At 37.2% G+C, this 23,029-nt stretch overlaps 1 long non-coding RNA gene across 6 annotated transcripts in view; it reads right to left on the bottom strand.

The window, feature by feature from the left end:
• Window positions 1–23,029, bottom strand: part of LOC112655390 (uncharacterized) — a 122,015-nt gene that overhangs the window by 40,929 nt on the left and 58,057 nt on the right. For 4 of the 6 annotated variants that reach the window (XR_007412914.1, XR_007412913.1, XR_007412915.1 and 1 more), the window contains 3 exons: window positions 16,088–16,171; window positions 13,593–13,787; window positions 12,909–12,984 (listed from right to left, as the gene is read on the bottom strand). This is a non-coding gene — a long non-coding RNA (uncharacterized LOC112655390). Of the gene's footprint in view, window positions 1–12,881; window positions 12,985–13,592; window positions 13,788–16,087; window positions 16,172–23,029 lie in introns of all 6 variants that reach the window. The other 2 variants (XR_007412912.1, XR_003133650.3) reach the window with 1 other exon arrangement.

The raw sequence follows: 23,029 nt of genomic DNA, 5'->3' as shown, positions 1-23,029 counted from the left end.
ACATGGTTGAAGCAGATGTAAACCATTAGGGCACTAAACAATCATCAGTATTTTAAAGTAAACCATGCAGAACCATAGTCATCTTGAAACCAACTACTACTTACATTTCCAGTGCACAGTCTCCCTTCACAAAACACACACTTTGTTGTCCATTACGGATGCATGCACCACATGCTAGATGTGGTATATATCCCTTGAGTTCTAAGGTGAGTGCACTGCATAGAAGGAGCCCTGAGTTCTTGGTCAAAAGAGCCAGCCATGAATTCCAAATGTGCCACTTGTTTGAAATATGATCTTAGAATTATTAAAACCATTTTGTGTTTTAATTCTACAATCCTTAATATAAGGATATCAATAACTATTTGTTATCGATCACCTGCTATAAATCAGCACAAACATGCTAAAATTTTAAATATTGTTCCTTTAAAATGTCGAGGAAAGTGCTTTGTAAACTACAAATGTAGTAGCCAGTAGTTCCATATTGAACAATTGAAGGGGAATACCATGAAGGAATGAAGATTTAAAAAATCAGTAGTAATGAATGTCGATTTTGGCATTTAGCATACAGAGACAGAAATAAAAAGAACTGAAATTTCTTCTGATGGATTTCTCTGGGATGTTAGATGGAATTCCCTAAATTTAGGTGGAAATAAGGGCTTGCCTGCAAGAGCGTTATGAAGGAAATGTGCCAAGGAGATAGCAGTAAGAGAGCAGGGGAAGTGGAACAGGTAAAAGGAAGCAGCCAAACCAGGGTTACATTTTAGGGGAAGTCTCAAACTCAGCTTGTTTCTTCAGGGAGCTCCAGAGGAGTCTTGACCAATAGAACTTTGTATAATGTTGAACATGTTCTGTATCTGTACTGTATGAGCTTGAAATGTGGCTAGTATAGCTGAAGAAGTGATTTTTTTCTTTTAATTTCCTAGGAACACATAACGTTGTATCAGTGTTGGTCAGATTGTGTTCTCATCTGGGTGGTTAATTCTCAAAGGAAAGGATCTACTTCCAAGCTCACTGAGGTTGTTAGCAGAATTAAGTTGCTTGTGGTTGTATGTCCCAGGGCTCTAGTTTCTTACTGGCTGTCAGCTGGAGGCCACTTTAGGTCCTAGATACTGCCCACAGTTCTCTGCCACATGGCCTTCTCCATAGGCAGTCCACAATAGGGCTATTTGCTTCTTCAACGCCAACAGTCTGCTAAAACCTTTGTAACCAAACCTCATCAATGAGTAAAATCTTATCACCTTTGAAATCTATATTCTGTTGTTAGAAGTGAGTCAGAGGTTCTGGTCATACTAAGATGAGGAGACACTTAAGACCATGACTCCACCTTTAAAATACTTCCCCATTGCAACACTGGGTAATTTTTTTTTTTTTTTTAGAGTCTATCAAATACACTATTCCATTGAATCTTCACCAAAAAATACTGTAAATTGGCTAAATTGGGAATTATTATTAATATTTTATTTTATTTTTATTTTTTTTATTATTAATATTTTAAAAACAAAGTTAGGTAAGTTTAAACCACTTGTCCAAAATGCATTAAACTACTTGTCCAGGGATCCCTGGGTGGCGCAGCGGTTTAGCGCCTGCCTTTGGCCCAGGGCGCGATCCTGGAGACCCGGGATCGAATCCCACGTCGGGCTCCTGGTGCATGGAGCCTGCTTCTCCCTCTGCCTGTGTCTCTGCCTCTCTCTCTCTCTCTCTGTGACTATCATAAATAAATAAAAATTAAAAAAAAAAAGATTTAAACTACTTGTCCAAAATGCACAGGTAATTATAAGTGAGGGTGAGCACCCATAACTTTTGATTCTCTGTCCTATCTTCTTTCTGCCCCAGCATGTTTTCTTATTGTGATTCTCAAATGTCAGTCATTTGAGAACTACCTTCACAAATTTTGCATATAATGCTGCCTGACCTAATAATACTAAATAGGTAATTATTTTTTTAAGTAGGTAGTTCATTTTATTCATTTAAGTATATTGTCTTTAATAACAATATTTATATTGGTTACTGAAAATGGAAGACCAGTATCAGTTGCTATAAGCAAAAGATGAATGTACAGATATTAAAATTAACACTATTTGTTTGTGTCCTACTTAAATCCGTATTTCAGGTCTAGCGTATGTCACACCGAGGAACAATCAATCTTTTTTTTTTTTTGGAACAATCAATCTATGTTGAAAAATATCTCAAAGGGCATCCTCCCTCCTGTTCCTAATTATACCTTACAAGGAGGAATTTGGGGTATGCTGCAAATGGACCTGCTTTCCAAGGAAGATATATTCCCTATAAGGCAGCAAGGAGCCCAGCATGTGCTCTGGACACTCCTCTGGCTGTCTCAAAAAGCAATAGCAGTGTCTGTCCTTAGGCATTGTGACTTGGGTGAGAGAGTGTCAATAGAAGAAAATGTAATTGGCAAATACAATTAGCTCCAACACATTTAGGCATGTCTCCTCTCTTACTATCTCCGCAGCTATACAGAATTCTGTGTATATCCTGCCTACGAAGCAATGCATACATCTTGTAGCTTTCTCCTCCTTTCTGTGTTCTTCAGCATCTTTCTCATGACTCCTCCAAAGTGCTGGCATTCACAAATTTGAAACGTGGCAGGGAGAAGCCTCCTCCTTGTTCTATTCTTCCCAACCCCTTTCCACAAATGATTTGTCCCAATGCTCCACCTCTCTAGAGATGGCTCTATTTCTGTTCAGATTCTCTTTAAAAAGCTTCCATAACAGTCTTTCATGTCATTTGGTTTTAGTGCTGCTTTTTTTAATGCAGATTCCCACAACTGTATTTATTACTGAAATTTTATTCCATCAGACTCACCATGTACTCCTAGGAATATGCTTCCCTAAATCAGTATACAGATCTTAAGTTCATATTTTGTCACAACAAATGGGACAGATGTGCTAATTCTATTCTCTTGTCTTCACTGACGGGAAATAAGGTTCATAAAAAATAAATATATATGCACAAATAGGGACAGAACAAATATGCTGCTTTTGTATAATAAGCACATTTGAATAATTAACCAACCCCAGCTAGCTTCTGCATAATTCTCTTAACCACTGAAGAAATAAGGGAAGAAACATTTGCTGGGTTTAAAGAGAAAGGAGGGACCACAATATCAGTACTTCCTATAATGTCAGGGTGGGTCATTTAAATCAAGAATAGTAGTAACAACCAATATTTTCATTGGAAAGCTCCTCTGCACCCACACCATGCTTGTATTTGATCTTGGGAATAATTCTGATAGCATTTGCTCAACACATGATTCTTGAAAAAAAATCATACCTCCATGGAAACCAGCTGAGATAACAACCTCTGGATGATTATTTGCTACTACTATGAATCTTCCTATATGCCTATCAGATCTATCACTCTTTGCTTGTATCATTTTGGATTACTGATTTCCTAATCCCAACCACTGATGTCTACTCTAGAGCACCTATTTGTTTCAATGACCAATGTGGATTTTCTTTTCTGGTTTCCTGCTGTACCTCACTTGCAACTCTGCACACTCCTTTAATTTCCATGCTTCCAGGCTCTGGCAAGAATCATATCCTTCATTAGTCTTACCTCCATAGAATTGGCAGACTAGAACAACTATCTGAACTTCTGAACTATCATAATTACCTTCTAGAAGGATGGGAGCTTGTAGTTATACATGAGCATCCTTATAATTTATTATTTGAATGTAGTTACTGTGGATGAAAATATTAAGTCTGGTCTTACAGGAGTTGGTGGTTGAAGTGGGGTAAAGGAAAAGAAAATCAGAAGTAAGGGAGTCTAGGGCTAGCTCCAAAGAGCTTGAAAAATAATCCATTTGGATCCTGAAGTTACTAAAGCTGGAAAGAAATTAGTGGCAGAGAGAAAGGCAATGAGTCAAATGCTAAACATAAATTAAAGAGGTTACTAGACAAAAACAAAAGGGAGGTTACCAAATATTAAGTTGTAATGGCCGAAAACTGTGAGTTTTGGTGGAAATAGAAAAATATGTACCATGAAAACAGTAAAGGGAAGAACTATAGGAATGTGGAGTATGAAATGAAAATCAGCTTTGACTCATGAGAACTACAGGAAACATCTATGTATCTGTTAGGATCATTCTGAGAGGTGTTTGAGAACATAGGAAAGATTGTTGAATTTAGGCCAAAATTTCTTGAAATACATTAAGAGGACTAGAAGATTGAATACAATTTTAAGATGTGGTAAGATGTGATAACCAATGGGTCTTGGGCTTCTAGAGAAGACTGAAGCTAAATTGTGTGAGTCATGAAGAAAGTCAAGGCAGAGGGAAATATCACATAGACTTTCACTTTTAAAGAGGAAAGCAAAACACCATGACTTCAAAACTCACTTTGGCACAGAATGCCTGTTTGAGCAATTGACAGTGTCAGAGCCTAAGTTCAGGAGGACCACCCAACTCTCTGTGAAGCAGTAATGACCATCAGATGGGTGAGGAAGACAGGAATTCAGAACTGTGTATTTCATTGATTCTCAAACTTAAGTGTGCAACCAGGAGGGCTTATTAAAACTCTACAGTTCTGAACTCCACCTCCAGAGTTTCTGATTCAATAGGTCTGAGAAAGGCTTGAGAATTTGTAGTTTTAACTAGTTCCCAGATGTTTCTGCTGCTGCTGTTGCTGCTGCTAGTCATGGCATCACCCTTTGAGAACCTCTAGTGTGTACTCAAAGGAGGAAAAGTTATGATGGTGTTTACCATTCTCCTTGAGAGATAGGAAGTGAATTTATTTTCTTTCAGTGTGCTTGAGCATGGTTGGGTGCTCAAACCATATGTTTGAGCATGCAGTGCAGAATCTTTAGAAGGTCATACAGAAATTGTTCACTAAGATAATCTGTAAGGAGTGGGAATGAAGGGTGGGGAGCTGGGAAGTAGGACACAGATCTTGTAAACTCTTCAAATAATCCCTCTAACACCAAAGGCATTAGCACACTATGTGAAGTCCAACTCTTTATTTTTTTTTAAATTTATTTGACAGATGGAGAGAGTAAGAGAAAAAGAGAGCACACAAGCAGAGAGAGCAGCAAAGGGAGAGGGAGAAGTAGACTCTCTGATGAGCAGGGTGCCTGACTTGGGACTCATCCCAAGACCCAGGATCACGACCTGAGCTGAAGGCAGATGTTTAACTGACTGAGCCACCCAGGTGTTTCCCACTTTTTTTTTTTTTTTTTAAGTCTAGCTTTTAAAAATCCTCATCAAACGTACCTTCCTTCAAAAGCCCCATTTTCTGGCTCTCAGCTACCAGTTTCTTTTCTTCTTTTGCTGTATTAAGTCAGTGTCCCAGATGGACATGGAATTTAACTCTGATGTTTCAAATGGAGACACTTTAATGAAGGAACTCCTTCTAGAATTTGGGTAGAGTTAAGGAAGTAAAATCCAATGTTAAACACCCAGAGCTGAGAGCTAGCAGACGCCCTGTAGCTGAGGGACAGGTGAGGAGATTGTAAATTCCCAGCCAAGAGATAAACCTGGGAGTTGTAACCTTTGAGAGTTCTAGCTCCTGCCATGGAACCAGAAGAAAATAACCTAGTTCTCTCCCCTCCTGACCTCTGATATCTGATAGGTAGGTTCTATTAGTCAAACTCAACTGAAAACTAGCTAGTAAGGGGTGTAGGTAATATATTCATTGAGGTCAGCCTCCCTTCTTGCTAAGAATAAGACAAAAATTGGGGGAGAACAGATTTGGGGTGGCAAGCTAAGGATGACCAGCACAACCACTGTTTCCCCACAAGAGCACGCACTCCAGCAGATCTGTCCTTTCTCTCCTCCATTATTTAGACAAAGCCTGAATCAAGCTCCCACAAAAATTTGTACTATGAACAAAATGCTTATGATCCACTAGCAGTTATCCCATTGGGTTTCAGATACAGTTGTCTATTTCTGCCTCTGCAACCAATTATGAAATCTTTGAGGGTATTCTATGATAAATTCTACAATACCCGTATCAGTAGCAGAAGTTGAATGATTTACTTGAAAGAATAAATGAATCAACAAGTAAATCAAAGCTCTGCAAGTTCTCCAATTTTCATCTTTTAGTGCCTTAATAGCTCACTGATTGTGATTTTTATGAAATATAGATGAATATGGGTATCTCAATCCACAATTTTTGCTTGGGTTCCTTCTCACAATTCATTCATCTACCAGTAGGTCTTGATGCTAACCTTGAAAAATCATCCTCCGTGAATAGAGGAGATTAAAATATGAGACCTCAATGACATTTGTTTAATAAAACAGCTCTTTATACTATATACTCTGTTGGCAAAGAAGACATTATAACCCTCTGTAAGATTTTAATATCAACCAGTGTTATCCAATAGATCTTTCTGCAATGATGGAAAGACTCTGCACCTGCAATGTCCAATACAGTAACCATTAGCCACATCTGACTCTCCAGTATGTGAAATGTGACTGGTGCATTTAAGAAACTGAGTTTTTAACTTTATTTAGTTTACATTAATTTTAATAGCCACACATGCCAGTGGCTACTATATTAGACTGATTAGATGTAGACAAAGCATAACCTGAATAACAGTGAATGCCAGATTCTTATTTGCTCAGGAACAGAGAAAATATTATTAATATATGATCTGAATTTAAGTGTCTTTTTTGCTGGTGTTTAAAAGCAGAGCAGCACAACTTGTTAAAAACAAAATGTGCAGTAGCTTTACTCCCATGCTGGAGATATGGAACTATCTCTTATCTCTATTAAACCAAGAGAAATTCACTGAATTTGAGACAGTAATGGTGTAGGGTCCATTATACTCCTCACACCTTTTTCTACTTGAAGGCACTCTCTTAATCATTTCCTAAAAGTCTCTATCTAGATTTCTTCCAAATCAGATGAAATTGGGTTTAAATTTCAGTTCTATCAGTTAAAATTGTGCTCATTGGCAGATTACTCCACCTTTCCTGCCATGTAAGATTAGCAATGCTAATTCCTACCTGTTAGCAATGCTGGGCAAATCAAACAAGACTATGTATGAAAAATGACTGTCATATTAGAACTGCAATAAATGTGATTCTTTTCTTCTTGCAATGATCCTAATAACTTTCTCTAAGATGACTGCCTATCCCAAGACATTTCCTATGATCTTAGGTAAGCTAGCTAATCTTTAGGAATTGGTTTATCTAATATTGATACTACTATTTTTCAGGGATGATTTCTGGATTAGGAATATTATATGAGCAAAGTACCCTGGATTTAGTAGGTGCTCAAAAGTATCTAGAAAAGTATATCAATGTCTTAAAATAATGACATTTTCAAGGGAAAATTCAGTGGATAGAAGAGGGTTAGCCTTGATTCCAAACCTCCAAGGGATTCCTCTTCTTTTCTAAAAAATAGACCAATTTACTTCTGTGAAGTGACTAAAATGAGACAGGAAGTATTGATGCCTGATCTCATACTTGATTTCTTTGTCTTCTCCAACTTCCATCCTCTCTCTCCAAATAGACAAAGAAACCCATTTTTTGACCTTCTACTTTCCCTAAACTGTATTCTAGTTCAGAGTTTAGATCAATAGCCTTTTATATGAAATGCTTTTTAGTGAGCTCAAAGTATCTTTGACCCATCCTTTGGACAAAGACTGTGTGTGTGTGTGTGTGTGTGTGTGTGTGTGTGTGTGTGTGTGTGAAACTAAGTGGTTGTGGAGGAAAAGAGACTACAAAGAGGTATGGGAGGAGAAGGGTTGCTGATGGAAAGTTAGTAGAAACTAGGCAGCACTAGTAAGAAGCCAAAAGAACAGCAGGTTGAATTTTTCCTTATGTTGAAGGGAAGTCTCAACTTAGCATCCATAAATGGTGCTTCTTTAGAGGTGATGCAAACACTCAGAATGTTCACCATAGCTACAGAGTAAACTGTTCTATAATTGTAGAGCACAGACCAAACATATTATAAATCAGTACTACCTAAATATCATTCCACAGACATTTGTCTGTGTCCAATATGTCTGAGTCCAATATGTACCAACTGCAACAGCAGGCAGAAGTATTACAACATTTATGTGGACAAAGTCTTTGCCCTCCAAGGGCTCACAGCCAAGTCGTAGAGACACACACATAGATAAACTGCTTACAAAAGTACGATCTGGACCCATAACTCAGCAAAAATAAAGAAGGGGGAAAAGGGCAGCCCAGGTGGCTCAGAAGTTTAGTGCCGCCTTCAGCCCAGGTTGTGGTCCTGGAGACCTGAGATCGAGTCCCACATCAGGCTCCCTGAATGGAGCCTGCTTCTCTCTCTGCCTGTGTCTCTATCTCTGTCTCTCTGTCTCTCTGTCCCTCTGTCTCTCTCTCTTTCTGTGTCCCTCATGAATAAATAAATAAAATCTTTAAAAAGGGGGAGGATGTATCTCTCTCTGAGTAAATAGTGTCTATACTCAGGGCTTGGTCTCATGGCAAAAATGCTGGGAACTACATAAACACATTCAAAAAAGGAAATAAGAACTACTTAAAAGCCCACTTTCCAGAGGAATTGTATTAGTTAGCTAGGGCTGCCAAACCAAAGTACCACAGTCTAGGTGACTTAAACAACAGGAATTTATTTTCTTACAATGCTAAAAGCTGGAAGACCAATATTAAGGTATTAGCAGAGTTGGTTTCTTTTGAGTCCTCTCTCCTTGACTTGAAGATGACCTGCCTTCTTCCGATGCCTTCACATAGTCTTTCTTCTTTGTGTGTCTGTGTATGCATCTCTTGTTTTTATAATGACACCAGTCATATTGGATAGGGCGTACTTTAATGACCTCATTTAACTTTACTTCCTTAAAGAACTTATCTTCAAATACAGTTATATTCTAAGGTACTATGGTTTAGAACATCATCATATGAATTTGGGGAAGACACAATTTAGCCCATAATAGGAACACACTTTAACATTTTGGTGTATTTCTTTCTTTAGTATTACATAAATACATATTTAAAGTGCATATGCACATAAACAAATAGAACTTGGATTAAAATACTTAAAATATCTATTTTCTTATAATACTCTATGACAATTATTTCCACATATCTTTAAATATTCTGTGAAAATATAATTTTCGATGGCTGCATAACATGCTTTCATTTATCTATATTACTCTTTTTTTTTAAGATTTTATTTATTTATTTGAGAGAGAGAGTCAGTGTGTGTGAGAGAGAGCACAAACTGGGGGGTGAGGCAGAGGATAAGAAAGACTCTGTTGAGAAAGGAGGCCATGTGAGGCATCCTGGGATCATGACCTGAGCTGAAGGCAGATGCTTAACCAATTGAGGTACCCCTTATTCTCCTACTTAACATTTAAATTGTATCTGCTTTATCACATTGTTATAATGCTATAATTAAAAGGCTGGATATAAATCCTTGATCACAAATGCTTTTAGGTCTAACTCCTACAAGTAGAATTATTGGGTCAAAAGTATGCCTACTTTAAGTTTTTTGTTGTTGTTGTTGTTGTTTTTAACCTATTGACAAATTATTTTCTGGGAAGGACATGCCATTTTACATTCTTACTAGTTGTACATATTAGTGCTGGTGTTAAATGTTTCATTTAGAAATATAATAGGAAAATAGAGCCATAATAAAAATATCATCTATGTGGTTTTCAGAGAAGGATTACAATAAGCCACCAGGAAAGAGTACAGTTCTACCCTAATGAATTCACTGAGGTTCAAGGACTAGTTCTCAAGGTGGTTAAATAATCTGTTAAATATAATGTGGGTTATAAATGGTTGAGCTGGTGTAAGACCCTGAGTCTTGTATTACGATGAGAGCTTTGCTGATGTACTCATCTCTTGGCCTCAAGAAGCCAATATTGATCTCCTCCTACTCTAATTCCTTTGAATTTAATATCCACACTTGCTTTCTCCAGTTGCCTTTGATAGGAGTTTGTCTCAGCTATCTCTCTGTAGGAACCTAAATCCCGCTCCTACCTAACCCAGCTCTTGTGCCCATAGTGGTTGGTTATGGTGTCTCAGGGGAAGGGATGTTTGTAAATAGACAACCTTGCCTATTTGTTGAATGCATTGCATACTCAAGAGAAAAGATTCTTAATGTATATGGGCAATGCCAGTGTTTTGTAATTTAATTTAAAAGTGAGAACGAATGTTCAGAGTAGGGTTTCCTTACCTTAATTACATTATTTGCAACACAAAATTTGTGAAATCATTTGACTCTTATAAGACAGAAAGATATCCAGACTTTCTACACCTGCATAAAATCAATATAAAAAGTAAAATTGAATCTATTTCAGACTAAGGAAATCAAATATTATTTAAGTTTTAAAGGTATTATGTATGCAAGTTTCAACCCAATCTCAGAACTCATCAGTCAAAGGTTAAAACAAGCTGTGTATTTATACATAAAATTGGGGATATAAATATATAGATTATTCTGAGGCTAATTCATTTTCATTCATTAATTAATTAAGAAAGTTTTAATAAAAATAATATATTTTTAGCACTTGTTATCAAGATGAATAAGGCATTGTCACTGCCCTCAAGTGACAGATAGCTATTGCTATCATGGAGGTCAAACAAATTAGGGGAGAGCAAGATGATAAGAACAGTAATAGATATTGGGGAATCATGAATGATTCATTTGTTCTGGAGCTTTTGTTTGTGAATTCCATGAAGGCTAAGATACTCAGTGTCTGTTCTTTTTATTGATGTATCCCCAGAACATGGCATAGTATTCACCTCCTAGGTTAAGATAAAATGACTAAGGTAATCAGTGAAGTACTTGTGCAACAAATGAGATATATGTTTAATAAAAGACAATCATTTATAGTTAGCCATAGTAGCTATCTCAGAACATTATCTTTACCCTGTAACTACTGAAAGATTTCTTGAAACCTTGAATGGTCAGCATTCAACTTTTAGTTTCCATGTTATTAATTTGATTATCTATCCTTTTAAGAATGAAAATTGAAAGTGTATCTGCTTGTTGAATGTGTACCGAGGGATCAGAAAATTAGCTCAAACCTTCCTAAACAATACTAACAGATTCATATTCTCAGCCTACCAATTTCATCCCCACTGTTCTAACTTTCAAGGTCCCCTTCACTTTGACCTCATATTGAACCATGGTAATGATGATGATGGTGATGGTAGTCATACCTGCCAGGCAGTATGATACAGATATGAGGAATGCATGCAACCTATGAAGTAGAAACTATCATCATTCCATTTTAATACACAGGAAACTGATCCTTAGAGATGTCCAGAAACTTACTCCAAAACTAGTGGATAGAATGAGATTCAGATGAGGCAATCTGATGTAAGAGACCTAAGGCTTCTCTCATTCTAGGGTAGATACTGACATACCTATGGCTGAATCTTAATTTTCTAGCCACTGACTCTTTTTTTTTCACCTGCTTGGAGCTTTTATTTGTTTTCTTTCTTTCCTTTCATTTTGTTTTGTTTTATAATTTGCTTTAAAGTTATGAGCTTTCAAGTTCACCAGAATTTGACACCAATTCAATAGTTTTATGCCCAGCTGCTTCAAGAATTTGTGTTATCTTTCTGACCTTTCTCTGAAAAGCAATTGAATTTTTGGAGATATTCCTATGCCTCATTTGATGAATTTTTACCATGCTCATCCAATAAGGTATGGTAGGGCTGGCAGGGGAGGGAGTGTGGAGGAAAACTAGCTGGCACTTGTGTAGTCATTGATTCCTCTGTATAAAGTTATATAATTTAGCCCTTATAACAACCTGAGGTAGGTTTCATTGCCTCCACTTTACATGTGAGGATATTAGGCCTAAAGAGTTTAAATAACAAGTTCAAGTCATAGAATTACTGAGATAAAAGAACAGATTCAAATCAGGTCTACTGGATTCCACGTTTTAGGTCCTTCCCACATCAATTTCACTAGTGACAAACTCCCTCTCTACTATTGAAACTCCCTGCTTTCATTCCCACATTTTTACATTCGTTAGAAATTCCATATATCTTCCTGCATTCAGTTAAGTTAGATTACGTGGCAGTAATAAATTAACCCCCAAATCTCAGCTTAAGTCAATGAATCTCTCTTTTTCATGTTACATAGGCAATGTGGTTATATGGGTGTAGAACTGCTTCACGTGCTCCCTCAGGGATACAACCTGATCAGAATTTCCACCACTGGATATGACACTGGTCACTATGGCAGAGGAAGAATAATGGAAAGTATTGAACATGGTATTATATTCTTTAACACATAATTAGTCACATGACTCCTACATGGAAAATGTGGAGGAATGCTTGAAATATTTGTTTTACCATCTTCGCTACAGGTTGTTTTTCTGGTAATCAAAATTTCTCTACTTTCTTCTTCTCACACCTACAACATGCTTCTATCCTCCCAATACAGAGAATCCAAAAGTCCTGAGGTCTTTAGCAATGCATAATAGCCTTGGCATCAAATATAGTGGTAATTCTTCATAGTCTAAGTTCCTATTGGTTATGTGGCCAGGAAATCCACAGTCCTCCAGTGAACCCACCTAATACAAAGTGCCAAATAATCACAGTGACTGATTAAAATGGGACTCATGCAATGCAGCTCTCAGGTCTGTGCTGCAACACCACTGGCAGATGTAAAGAATAGCATCCCAAGGGATAGGAAAGAATTTTCAATTTGGCTCAAATTCTGCTTTCTGGTTGGAGTACTCTCATTTGTTCTCTGTGATCCCTGTTCACTGGGAGGTTCTCTACTGTCCCTTATCCTCCACACCACATACAAAAATGAGTGTTGGGGTAATCTACTCCCTATCCATTAGAAGGTTGTGGCCCACTATGTGCTAGCCCAAGCTCTTGGTTTCTCTGTCACTCAAAGATGTAGTAGACTTCATTTGTTTGTTTCCAGTCATTTCCAAACACAAAGAACACCTCCTTTCCCATAACATACAGGCCTTTTTAGAAATTTGGTCCTCACATTTGTTACATTTCTTTATCTTCTTGACACCAAAACTTTTGTCTCCTGACAGTTAGTGGTGGTACATCGAGTTTACCTAAAATAGTAGATAGAAATGACTTGTTTAACATGAGCTTTGTCTTGAAATATTTAATCAATTATTAAGCTTTTCTGCATATCATATCCTTAATCTGATATTTCTCCTGTGGTACATTAATCCATTGAAGGATTGTGACAGCTGTTTTGAAGGTCATGCCCTTCAACTAATCTTTCCCAAAGGTTGAAATTGCCATTCAAATTTGTCTTTTTTGATGTTGGCAGGTCATGCATTTCTGGAATTTTTCTATGTGCTTCAATTTCTATTTGCAACCAGCCAGTTCTTTTGTGGGTTTATCTCTTTCTTTCTATAATCCCAAACCAAATGCAGAAAATAACCACAAGTACACACTACAATCATTTTGTTTTCCACCGCTTTTCCCCCAGAGCTATAGTTCATCAGGTGTATCATCTTCCTTGCAAGTTTACTGCAGAGCACAGTTTTATCAAATGTTTGGCCACTGCAGAACAAAGATCGCATTACTCCAGCCTGTTTTCTTAGTGGCCTTGCCCTTTATCATTTTTAGTTTTTCAGTAACCACATCCCACCACTGGTACTAATTTTATCATTAATGAGGACAGGCTAGATATACTGCATTACACATTAACCTCCAAATGCCAGTGGCTTCACACAACAAGTGCTTGTTTCCTTTACAGGCTGCATATCCAACACAATTTGGCAAGGGGCTTGCTCCATGTGGTCTCTCAGGAATCCAAATTGAGTGAAGTCTGCAATCCAACCTGTCACTGCTACAGGGGAAGAGAGAAGCCTGGAGGATTCACATGGCTCTTCTGTGCTTTAGCCTGGAAGTAATACACATCACGTTAGCTCAGAACAAGTTATATATGGATCTGCTTAACTGCACAAGTACTGGAAAGCAGAGAACATCTGAATTATTTGGTGAGCATCTCTGTTTCTGCCACGTGTGCCTTCTAAAAATCCAACATCAGGTCTATTGCTTGAAGCTGTTGCTTCAGAATTATTTTAGTGTCCACAAGGAAAACAATATCCATAAAGACGGGTTTTTTTTCCACTCCCACCCTGCAAATGGAACATCTTCTCATGCTACCTGAAAGTTTGCTTAAAATTCCATATGAGAATGGACTTGATTCCTCTTGCAGTGAAACACGTCTCAATAAAAATGAATGGTTGTACCTATACTGTAACTATAGTGTAGGTCCACTTGACTAAAACTTGAGTACATCCTTAGACATTTTGAAGAATTTCTTCCTTTTAAAGCTGCCATATACTGACATTTCTACCTCCTGGGAATCTGGTTCTCTTGTTTATTAGAGCTGCTAAAATGAAAGTTTGCCACCTGATTAATTTTAATAGTTTAGCCAGAAACCTGTGGATAATGTATATTGGCTGCCAAGCTCAAGATAAATTCTGTTGGCTCTGTTGCAAAGATTTTGGCAGAAATAAAGTCTGCCCTTTGCAAGAAAGAAGCACAGAGGAGCTGGAGGGATGGAATTTCAAAAGCAAGTATGAAGCGAAAGACTGTTTTGTCTTTCTTTGTGACTTCCCACCGCTGCCGGGATCTGATAAACTCATTCAGCAATTCCTTTTTAGACCTCATATGTTTTATTTTAGCATTATAGTTAAGGAAGGGATGTATGCCTTTTGTGTATACCTGGACCCAATTCAAAGCAGAAAGACTTCAGAAGTGGCTTGGTGAAGCCAGCTGTAGGTTGTTGTGATTTTTAAAGAGATTTGGACAACTAAACAGCATCTTAAGGCACCAGGAGTTTACAGTAGGAGATTTGTATTGGAAGAGATCACACTGTTGTGTGATTTATTCACATCTTAGTTTTGTTTTTTGTTTTTGTTTTCCATTGCTGGTTCTTCCTCAAGACCTACTACACAATTTGCAGGACTCAGTGCAAAATAAAAATGCTGATCCTCTTATTCAAAAATCAAGGGAAAAGCGTCATTAGAAATATTAGAATATAAATTTTTTCCCTTTCTTTGTTTTCCCCCCTTTATTTGCTATTCAATTTTAAGTAAAGGAAAATTACAATTCTAAATTATTAGCATGGATCTTACCATCCATCTTTATATTGTGAAATGCCACTTTCACATGCAAATATCAGAGCATTTAACTTGTATGCTGAATCACTAAAATTACACAATTCTTATTTGTGGCTTATTCCCAGAGAATGCCTAGAACTGGCAAAAATAAAAATTAAAAGCGAGACTCAGGAAGGCTGTAATGAGGGATAAGGGATGCTCTTAGGCCTGGAGCAATCCAGGGAAGCACCCCTCAGGCATGGAGGATATTTGCAGGGTGAGCCAGATTCTCTCAGGCATCCAGTCTCTGCCAGATGATACAGGCCATGTGCATACTTGCTCTGCCTAACAGCTGCCAGAATTACTTACCATGCACCGGCCAGGACAGCATCTTGAGAAGTTGAGCCAGGTATCTCCCCTTCCCATAGGTCTACCTTTCCAGCCTGATGTTATAGGCAACTCTCAAGGATATCATAACCTGAATACCTGTATGCCCTTCGTACCTGACCAAAGCTCTCCACTTACACTCCACTGAGCTATCAGGGCAGAGACAGTAACCACTAACTCCTGCTTTTAGAAGCCATGGAATATCTGTGCCTAACTCCAAAACCCTGTTTATACCAGGGCCAGAATGTAGCAAGGAAATCAGCATGGGAAAGGAGAGGCCAGGCAAGGCAGGGGACTAGGATGAGGAAAGCTGAGAATTTGTCCTGAAAAGACAGGTAAAGGCAGGACCATGTGAGCTAAGAGGGTCAGGCTCATGTTCCATTATTCTATTGGGCTCTGTTCATGAAACACAAATTTTTTTTTCTTTTTTTAATCTTTTTTTTTAATTTATTTTTTATTGGTGTTCAATTTACCAACATACAGAATAACCCCCAGTGCCTGTCACCCATTCACTCCCACCCCCCGCCCTCCTCCCCTTCTACCACCTCTAGTTCATTTCCCAGAGTTAGCAGTCTTTACGTTCTGTTTCCCTTTCTGATATTTCCCACACATTTCTTCTCCCTTCCCTTATATTCCCTTTCACTATTATTTATATTCCCCAAATGAATGAGAACATATAATGTTTGTCCTTCTCCGACTGACTTACTTCACTCAGCATAATAGCCTCCAGTTCCATCCACGTTGAAGCAAATGGTTGGAGAGGATGTGGAGAAATGGGAACCCTCTTACACTGAAACACAAATTTAAAGGTAAAATTATTAAGAATTTCAAAACAGCAACAACAGAACACCAAACCCTAAGCATGAGTCTTTCTGGTGTCAGACTCTGTGCAACCACTATTGGTGTCCTTCCTTCTTTAGGAAGTGGTCTTCCTGCCATCAGTCAGCCATGTTAGAGTGGTGACCAGCAATTGAGGTTGTGATATGGTGTATGTCAGAATTTGAAGATGAAGTGATGTCATTAAACAAATCGTCTTTAAGAAAATCTACTTTAACATATATACAATGGAATATTACTCAGCCATCAAAAAGAATGAAATCTTGTCATATGCAATGACATGGATGGAACTAGAGGGTATTATGTTAAGCAAAGTCAGTCATAGAAAGACAAATATCATATGATTTCACTCATATGTGGAATTCAAGAAACAAAACAGGATCATAGGGGATGGAAGGAGAAATAAAATAAGATGAAATCAGAGAGGGAGACAAATCATAAGAGACTCTTAACCATAGGAAACAAAGTGAGGGTTACTGGAGGGGGTGGGGTGGGGGATAAGGTAACTGGATGATGGGCATTGAGGAGGGCACCTGATGGGATGAGCACTGAATTTTGTATGCAACTGATGAATCACTAAACTCTACCTCTGAAACTAATAATGCACTATATGCTAATTGAAAGAAAGAAAGAAAGAAAGAAAGAAAGAAAGAAAGAAAGAAAGAAAGAAGAAAGAAAGAAAGGAAAGAAGGAAGGAAGGAAGGAAGGAAGGAAGGAAGGAAGGAAGGAAGGAAGGAAGGAAGAAAGAAAGAAAGAAAGAAAGAAAGAAAGAAAGAAAGAAAGAAAGAAAGAAAGAAAGAAAGAAAGAAAGGAAGGAAGGAGAAAGATCTTCTTTGGGAGAATAACATACTCTATACATCTTCAGGTAAAGGAGAAAACAGAACTTTTCCTGCTCATTTGGGATGATATATCTTCAGTTCTGTGCTATATTTAGGCTAGGTAAATTTATTCAGCAATTAAATTTCACTGAAATTTCAGCAGTAAAACATCAAAACATTGATTTCTTACTCATGGTGTATACTTATCAGGAGTCAGCAGGAAGCATTGATCCATACTGTACTCAGGGATCCAGGCTAGCAGGGGCCATACCTTTTTGTGGCTGTGCCCTTTGGAACCAGGGCCTCTGAAGTACGAGGGCTCTCTGTGGTTCGAGAAGAGAGCAATGAAGTTTTAGGCGTCAGGGTTAGGATGATTAAAACTAGAGATGGGAAGGCCACTTCTCTTAACAGGGCATTAGCTAGAATCAGTATCAATAAAGTAGCTCCATATGACTAAAAGAAGCCTGAGCAATGTGGAGAGGCCTATATTTGGTGAACAAAAGTTACCTCTGCCATGATTTTCATAGCATTAACTGTTATGTAATTTCAGAGGTGATGCACTATTGTGTTGATGGCTGGGAGTTGAACCAGCTCTTTCTTGGTTAATCTCTTTTCCCTGACAGTTATGACTACTGTATCTTCTAACAATACTGAGCCAAGGTTTCTTCAGTGTAAAATAGAGATAATAAAGTCCAGGTTATAGTATTATTATAGATGTCTGTGAAAGCCCTGTGAAAATCATCACATGCTATTCAAATAATGGAATGCTATTATAAATTAGACTGAAAGAAAACCAAAGAGATACATTTATCTTGTCCTAAGCATCAAAATTCTCAAAAGGATATTTAATATATTATTTCTTGAAGGCATTGAGGGAGAAGAAGTAAATTAGATACTATATTAGTCATCAATTATTTCAGACCAAATTACTCCAAAAGTTAGAAGCTTAAACCAACACAATTTATCATCTCATGGTTTCTGTGGGTCAGGAATCCAGTCCTAGCTTAGCTGTGCCTTCTAGTTTAGTGTGTCTCATGAGGATGCAACAAAGACGTCAGCTAGCACTATAGCCATCTCAATGCTCAGCTAGGAAAGAACTTGTTTCCAAGCTCACACATGTGGTCCTTGGTAGAATTCACCTCTTCCTAGGCAACTAAACTGAGGATCTCAGTTCTTAGGGCAATTCATATCCTGGCACATTGCTCCATCAGAATGAGTAAAGAAGTTCCAGATATAAAGACAGAATAAGAAAAAGAAGGATCAAGAATGAAGTCACAGTCTTTTATAACAATCTCTATGTGACACTCAGTCACTGTTGCCATTCTTTAGAGTAAGTTCATGCTATTCCATTCTTTAGAAACAAGTCACTAGGTCCAGCCCATACTCAAGGAGAGGGGATTACCCAATTTAAATGCCAAGAGACTGCGATCATTGGGAGGCATTTTAGAAACTACTTACCACAGAGATTTTACTCTACCTTTTCCTTCTTTTTTTTTTAATTTTAAAGAGCTTGTAAACATCCCCTCCCAGCCCCCATCTATCACTGTCCTTATGCAGTTCTTATCCACTAATCGCAGCTATTACAACTATTTCTTAACTGATGTGTGTGGCTGATTTGCATCTTCTCTTATCACCTTCCCGTATTTACCATGATCAGAAAGATCCTTCCATAAGTATTTATTATTGTTTATTATTTTACTTATTATTTTATTCTACTCAAAATTATAATGCATAAAGACATATTCTTTTTTTTTTACTTAAAGACATATTCTAAATGTATTGCAAAGCAGTTCCTACATACTAGAGACTTTTCCACCTCCATTTTCTTACTGATTATCATTTTTTTCTTTGTTAGTGAATAACACAGGTAAGATTTGTTTTGTCCTTAAAGTATATTTGATTTTTTAAATGTTAATTTCAGTGTACTTAACGTATAGTGCTATATTCATTTCAAATGCACAATATAGTGATTCAACAATTCTATTTATTATTCAAAGCTCTTAATGAGATAAGTGTATTCTTTTTCTTTAAGATTTTATTTATTTATTCATGAGAGACACACAGAGAGAGAGAGAGAGGTAGAGACATAGGCAGAGGGAGAAGCAGGCTCCATGCAGGGAGCCCGATGTGGGATTTGATCCTGGGATTCCAGGATCACGCCCTGGGCAAAAGGCAGGTGCTAAATCACTGAGCCACGCAGGTGTCCCTCTTTTTATTTTAAGATTTTATTTATTTATTCATGAGAGACACAGAGAAAGAGGCAGAGACACAGGCAGACAGAGAGAGATAAGTGTATTTTTAATCCCCTTCACCTATTTACCCATCTATCCCTGCCCCTATGGTAACCATCAGTTTGTTCCCTATAGGTAAGAGTCTGTTTTTTGGTTTGTCTCTTTTGTTTCCTTTGTTCATTTGTTTTATTTCTTAAACTCCACATATGACTGAAATCGTGGTATTATCTTTCTCTGACTGTCTTATTTTGCTTAGCATTATGCTAAGCACTTGTTTCTCGTGGTTTGGATTTTAGCCATTCTGTCAGGTATGGGGTGATACCTCATTGTGGTTTTGATTTGCCTTTCTTTGATGATGAGTGATGTTGAGCATCTTTTCATGTGTCTGTTGGACATCTGGATGTCTTCTTTGGAGAAGTGTCTGTTCATATCATCTTCCCATTTATAATTGGATTATTTGGGTGGGGGATTGAGTTTTATAAGTTTTTTTATATATTTTGGATATAATCCTTTATTAGGTAAGTTTTTTGCAAATATTTTCTCCCATTCAGTAGGTTGCCTTTTAGTTTGGTTGGTTATTCCCTTCACTGTGCAGAAGCTTTTTATTTTGATGTAGTCCCAATAGTTTTTGTTTTTGTTTCCCTTGCCTCAGAAGTCACATCTAGAAAGATGTTGTTATGGCCAATGTCAGAGAAATTATTGCCTGTGCTTTCCTGTTGGGTTTTTATGATTTCAGATCTTGCATTTAGGTCCTCAATCCATTTTAAGTTTATTTTTCTGTATAGTGTAAAAAAGTGATCCAGTTTCATTCTTTTGCTTGTAGCTGTCCAGTTTTCCTGACGCCATCTGTTGAATACACTTTTTCCATTGCATATTCTTGCTTCCTCTGTCAAAGATTTATTGATCATATAATTGTGATTTTATTTTGTTGCATTCTAATCTGTTCCATTGATTCATATGTCTGTTTTTGTGCCAGCACCATGCTTTTTGATTTCTTATTTGAAGACTGAAATTGTGATATCTCCAGGTTTTTTTTTTGTTTGTTTTTTCAAGACTGCTTTGGCTATGTGGTCTTTTGTGGTTATATACAAATTTTAGGATTATTTGCTCTGGTTTTGCAAAAAAATGTAATTGGTATTTTGATAGAGATTGTATTAAATCTGCAGATTGCTTTAAGTAATACAGACATTTTAACAATATTTGTTATTCCAATCTGTGACCTGGAGTGTCTGCATTTGTTTCTGTTGTCTTTAGTTTCTTTCATCAGTGTTTTATAGTTTATACAGTACAGACCTTTCACCTCTTTGGTTGATTCCTAGATATTGTTTTCAGTGCAATTGTAAATGGGATAGTTTTATTAATTTCTCTTTCTACTACTTCATTAGTAGTATATAGAAATGCAATGGATTTCTGTACATTGATTTTGTATCCTGTGACCTTACTGAATTCTTTTATCAGTTCTAGTAGGTTTTTTGGTAGTCTTTAGGCTTTTCTACATATTGAATCATGTCATCTGCAAACAGTGAAAGTTTTAGTACTTCCTTATCAATTTGGGTGCCTCTCATTCCTTTTTCTTGTCTGATTGCTGTGGCTAGGGCTTCCAGTACTATGTTGAATAAAAGTGGTGAGAGTGAGCATCATTGTATTGTTCTTGACCTTAGGGGAAAAGCTTTCAGGTTTGCACCATTGAGTATGATGTTGGCTGTGGATTTTTTATATATGACCTCTATTATGTTGAGGTATGTTCCCTCTAAACCTACTTCCTTGAGGGTTTTTTTTTATTATTATTAATGGATGTCATACTTTGTCAAATACTTTTTATTTATCTATTGAAATGATATGTTCTTTAACCTTTCTATTATTGATGAGTTATATCACATTGATTGATTTGTAAATATTGAACTGCCCTTGTATCCCAGGAATAAATCCCTCCTGATTGTGGTGAATAATTTTTTTTATATATTGTTGGATTTTGTTTGCTAATATTTTGTTGAGGAGTTTTGAATCTACATTCATCAGAGATATTGGCCTGTAGTTTCTCTCTCCCTCTCTGTCTCTCTCTCTCCTCCCTCTCTCTCTCTTTGTAGTGCCTCTCAGGTTTTAGAATCAGGGTAATGCAGGCCTCATAGAATGAATTTGGAAGTTTTCCTTCCTCTTCTATTTTGGGAAAAGATTGAGAATAATCTTTCTTCTATCACCAGAGGTGGTAGAAATCACCACATATCACCTCTGGTAGAAATCACCACATATGAGGCCATCTGGTCCTGGACTTTTATTTGTTGATAGTTTTTTTTTTTTAATAAATTAATTTTTTATTGGTGTTCAATTTACCAACATACAGAATAACACCCAGTGCTCATCCCGTCAAGTGCCCCCCTCAGTGCCCATCACCCATTCACCCCCACCCCCCCGCCCTCCTCCCCTTCCACCACCCCTAGTTCGTTTCCCAGAGTTAGGAGTCTTTATGTTCTGTCTCCCTTTCTGATATTTCCCACACATTTCTTCTCCCTTCCCTTATATTCCCTTTCACTATTATTTATATTCCCCAAATGAATGAGAACATATAATGTTTGTCCTTCTCCAATTGACTCAGTGTAATACCCTCCAGTTCCATCCACCTTGAAGCAAATGGTGGGTATTTGTCGTTTCTAATAGCTGAGTAATATTCCATTGTATACATAAACCACATCTTCTTTATCCATTCATCTTTCGATGGACACCGAGGCTCCTTCCACAGTTTGACTATTGTGGACATTGCTGCTATAAACATTGGGGTGCAGGTGTCCCGGCGTTTCATTGCATCTGAATCTTTGGGGGTAAATCCCCAATGTTGATAGTGTTTTAATTACTGATTCTATTTCACTGCTGGTAATCAGTCTGTTCAAATGTTTCTGTTTCTACCTGCTTCAATTTTTGTAGCTTTCTTGTTGGTAGAGGTATATCCATTTCTTCTAGGTTTCCCAAATTATTGGCATATAATTTCTCATAATAGTTTCTTAAGGTTCTTTGTATTTCCGTGGGATCCGTTGTTATTTCTCCTCTTTCATTAATGATTTTATCTGAGTTCTCCCTCTCTCTCTCTCTCTCTCTGTCTCTCTCTGACTCTTCCTAGAGGTTTATTATTTTTCTTGATCTTTTCAAAGAACCACCACCTAGTTTCATTGATCGGTTCTATTATGTTTTTATTATTTGTTTGTTTCTATATCATTTATTTCTGCTGTAATCCTTATTATTTCCTTCCCTCTGTTGGATTTGGTTTAGTTTATTCCTTTTTATTTTTTTTCTAGCTCCTTTAGGTATAATGTTAGTTTCTTTATTTGAGGTTTTCCTTGCTTCTTGAGGTAGGCCTGTATTGCTATAAACTTCCCTGGTAGGACTGCTTTTGCTGCATCCTAAAGATTTTAGATCATTTTGTTTTCATTTTCATTTATCTCCATATATTTTTAAAATTTCCTTTTTAATTTCCTGGTTGACCCATTCTTTTTTTAGTAGCATGTTATTTAACCTACATTCTTTTTTTAGTAGCATGTATTTGTGCTCTTTCCAGATTTTTTCCTGTAGTTGATTTCTAGGTTCACTGTGTTGTGGTCAGAAAAGATGGCATAATTTTGCTCTTGAAATTGTTGAGACTTGTTTTGTGATCTACTATGTGATCTATTCTGCAGAATATTCCATGTGCACTTGAATGTGTATCCCACTGTTTTGGAATGGAATGTTCTGACTATATCTGTTAAATGCATCTGATCTAATGTGTCTTTCAAA

Source organism: Canis lupus, chromosome 9 (assembly GCF_003254725.2).
Source record: "Canis lupus dingo isolate Sandy chromosome 9, ASM325472v2, whole genome shotgun sequence".
NCBI classification, from domain to species: Eukaryota; Metazoa; Chordata; class Mammalia; order Carnivora; family Canidae; genus Canis; species Canis lupus.
This window is presented reverse-complemented; position numbering and strand designations above follow the sequence as displayed.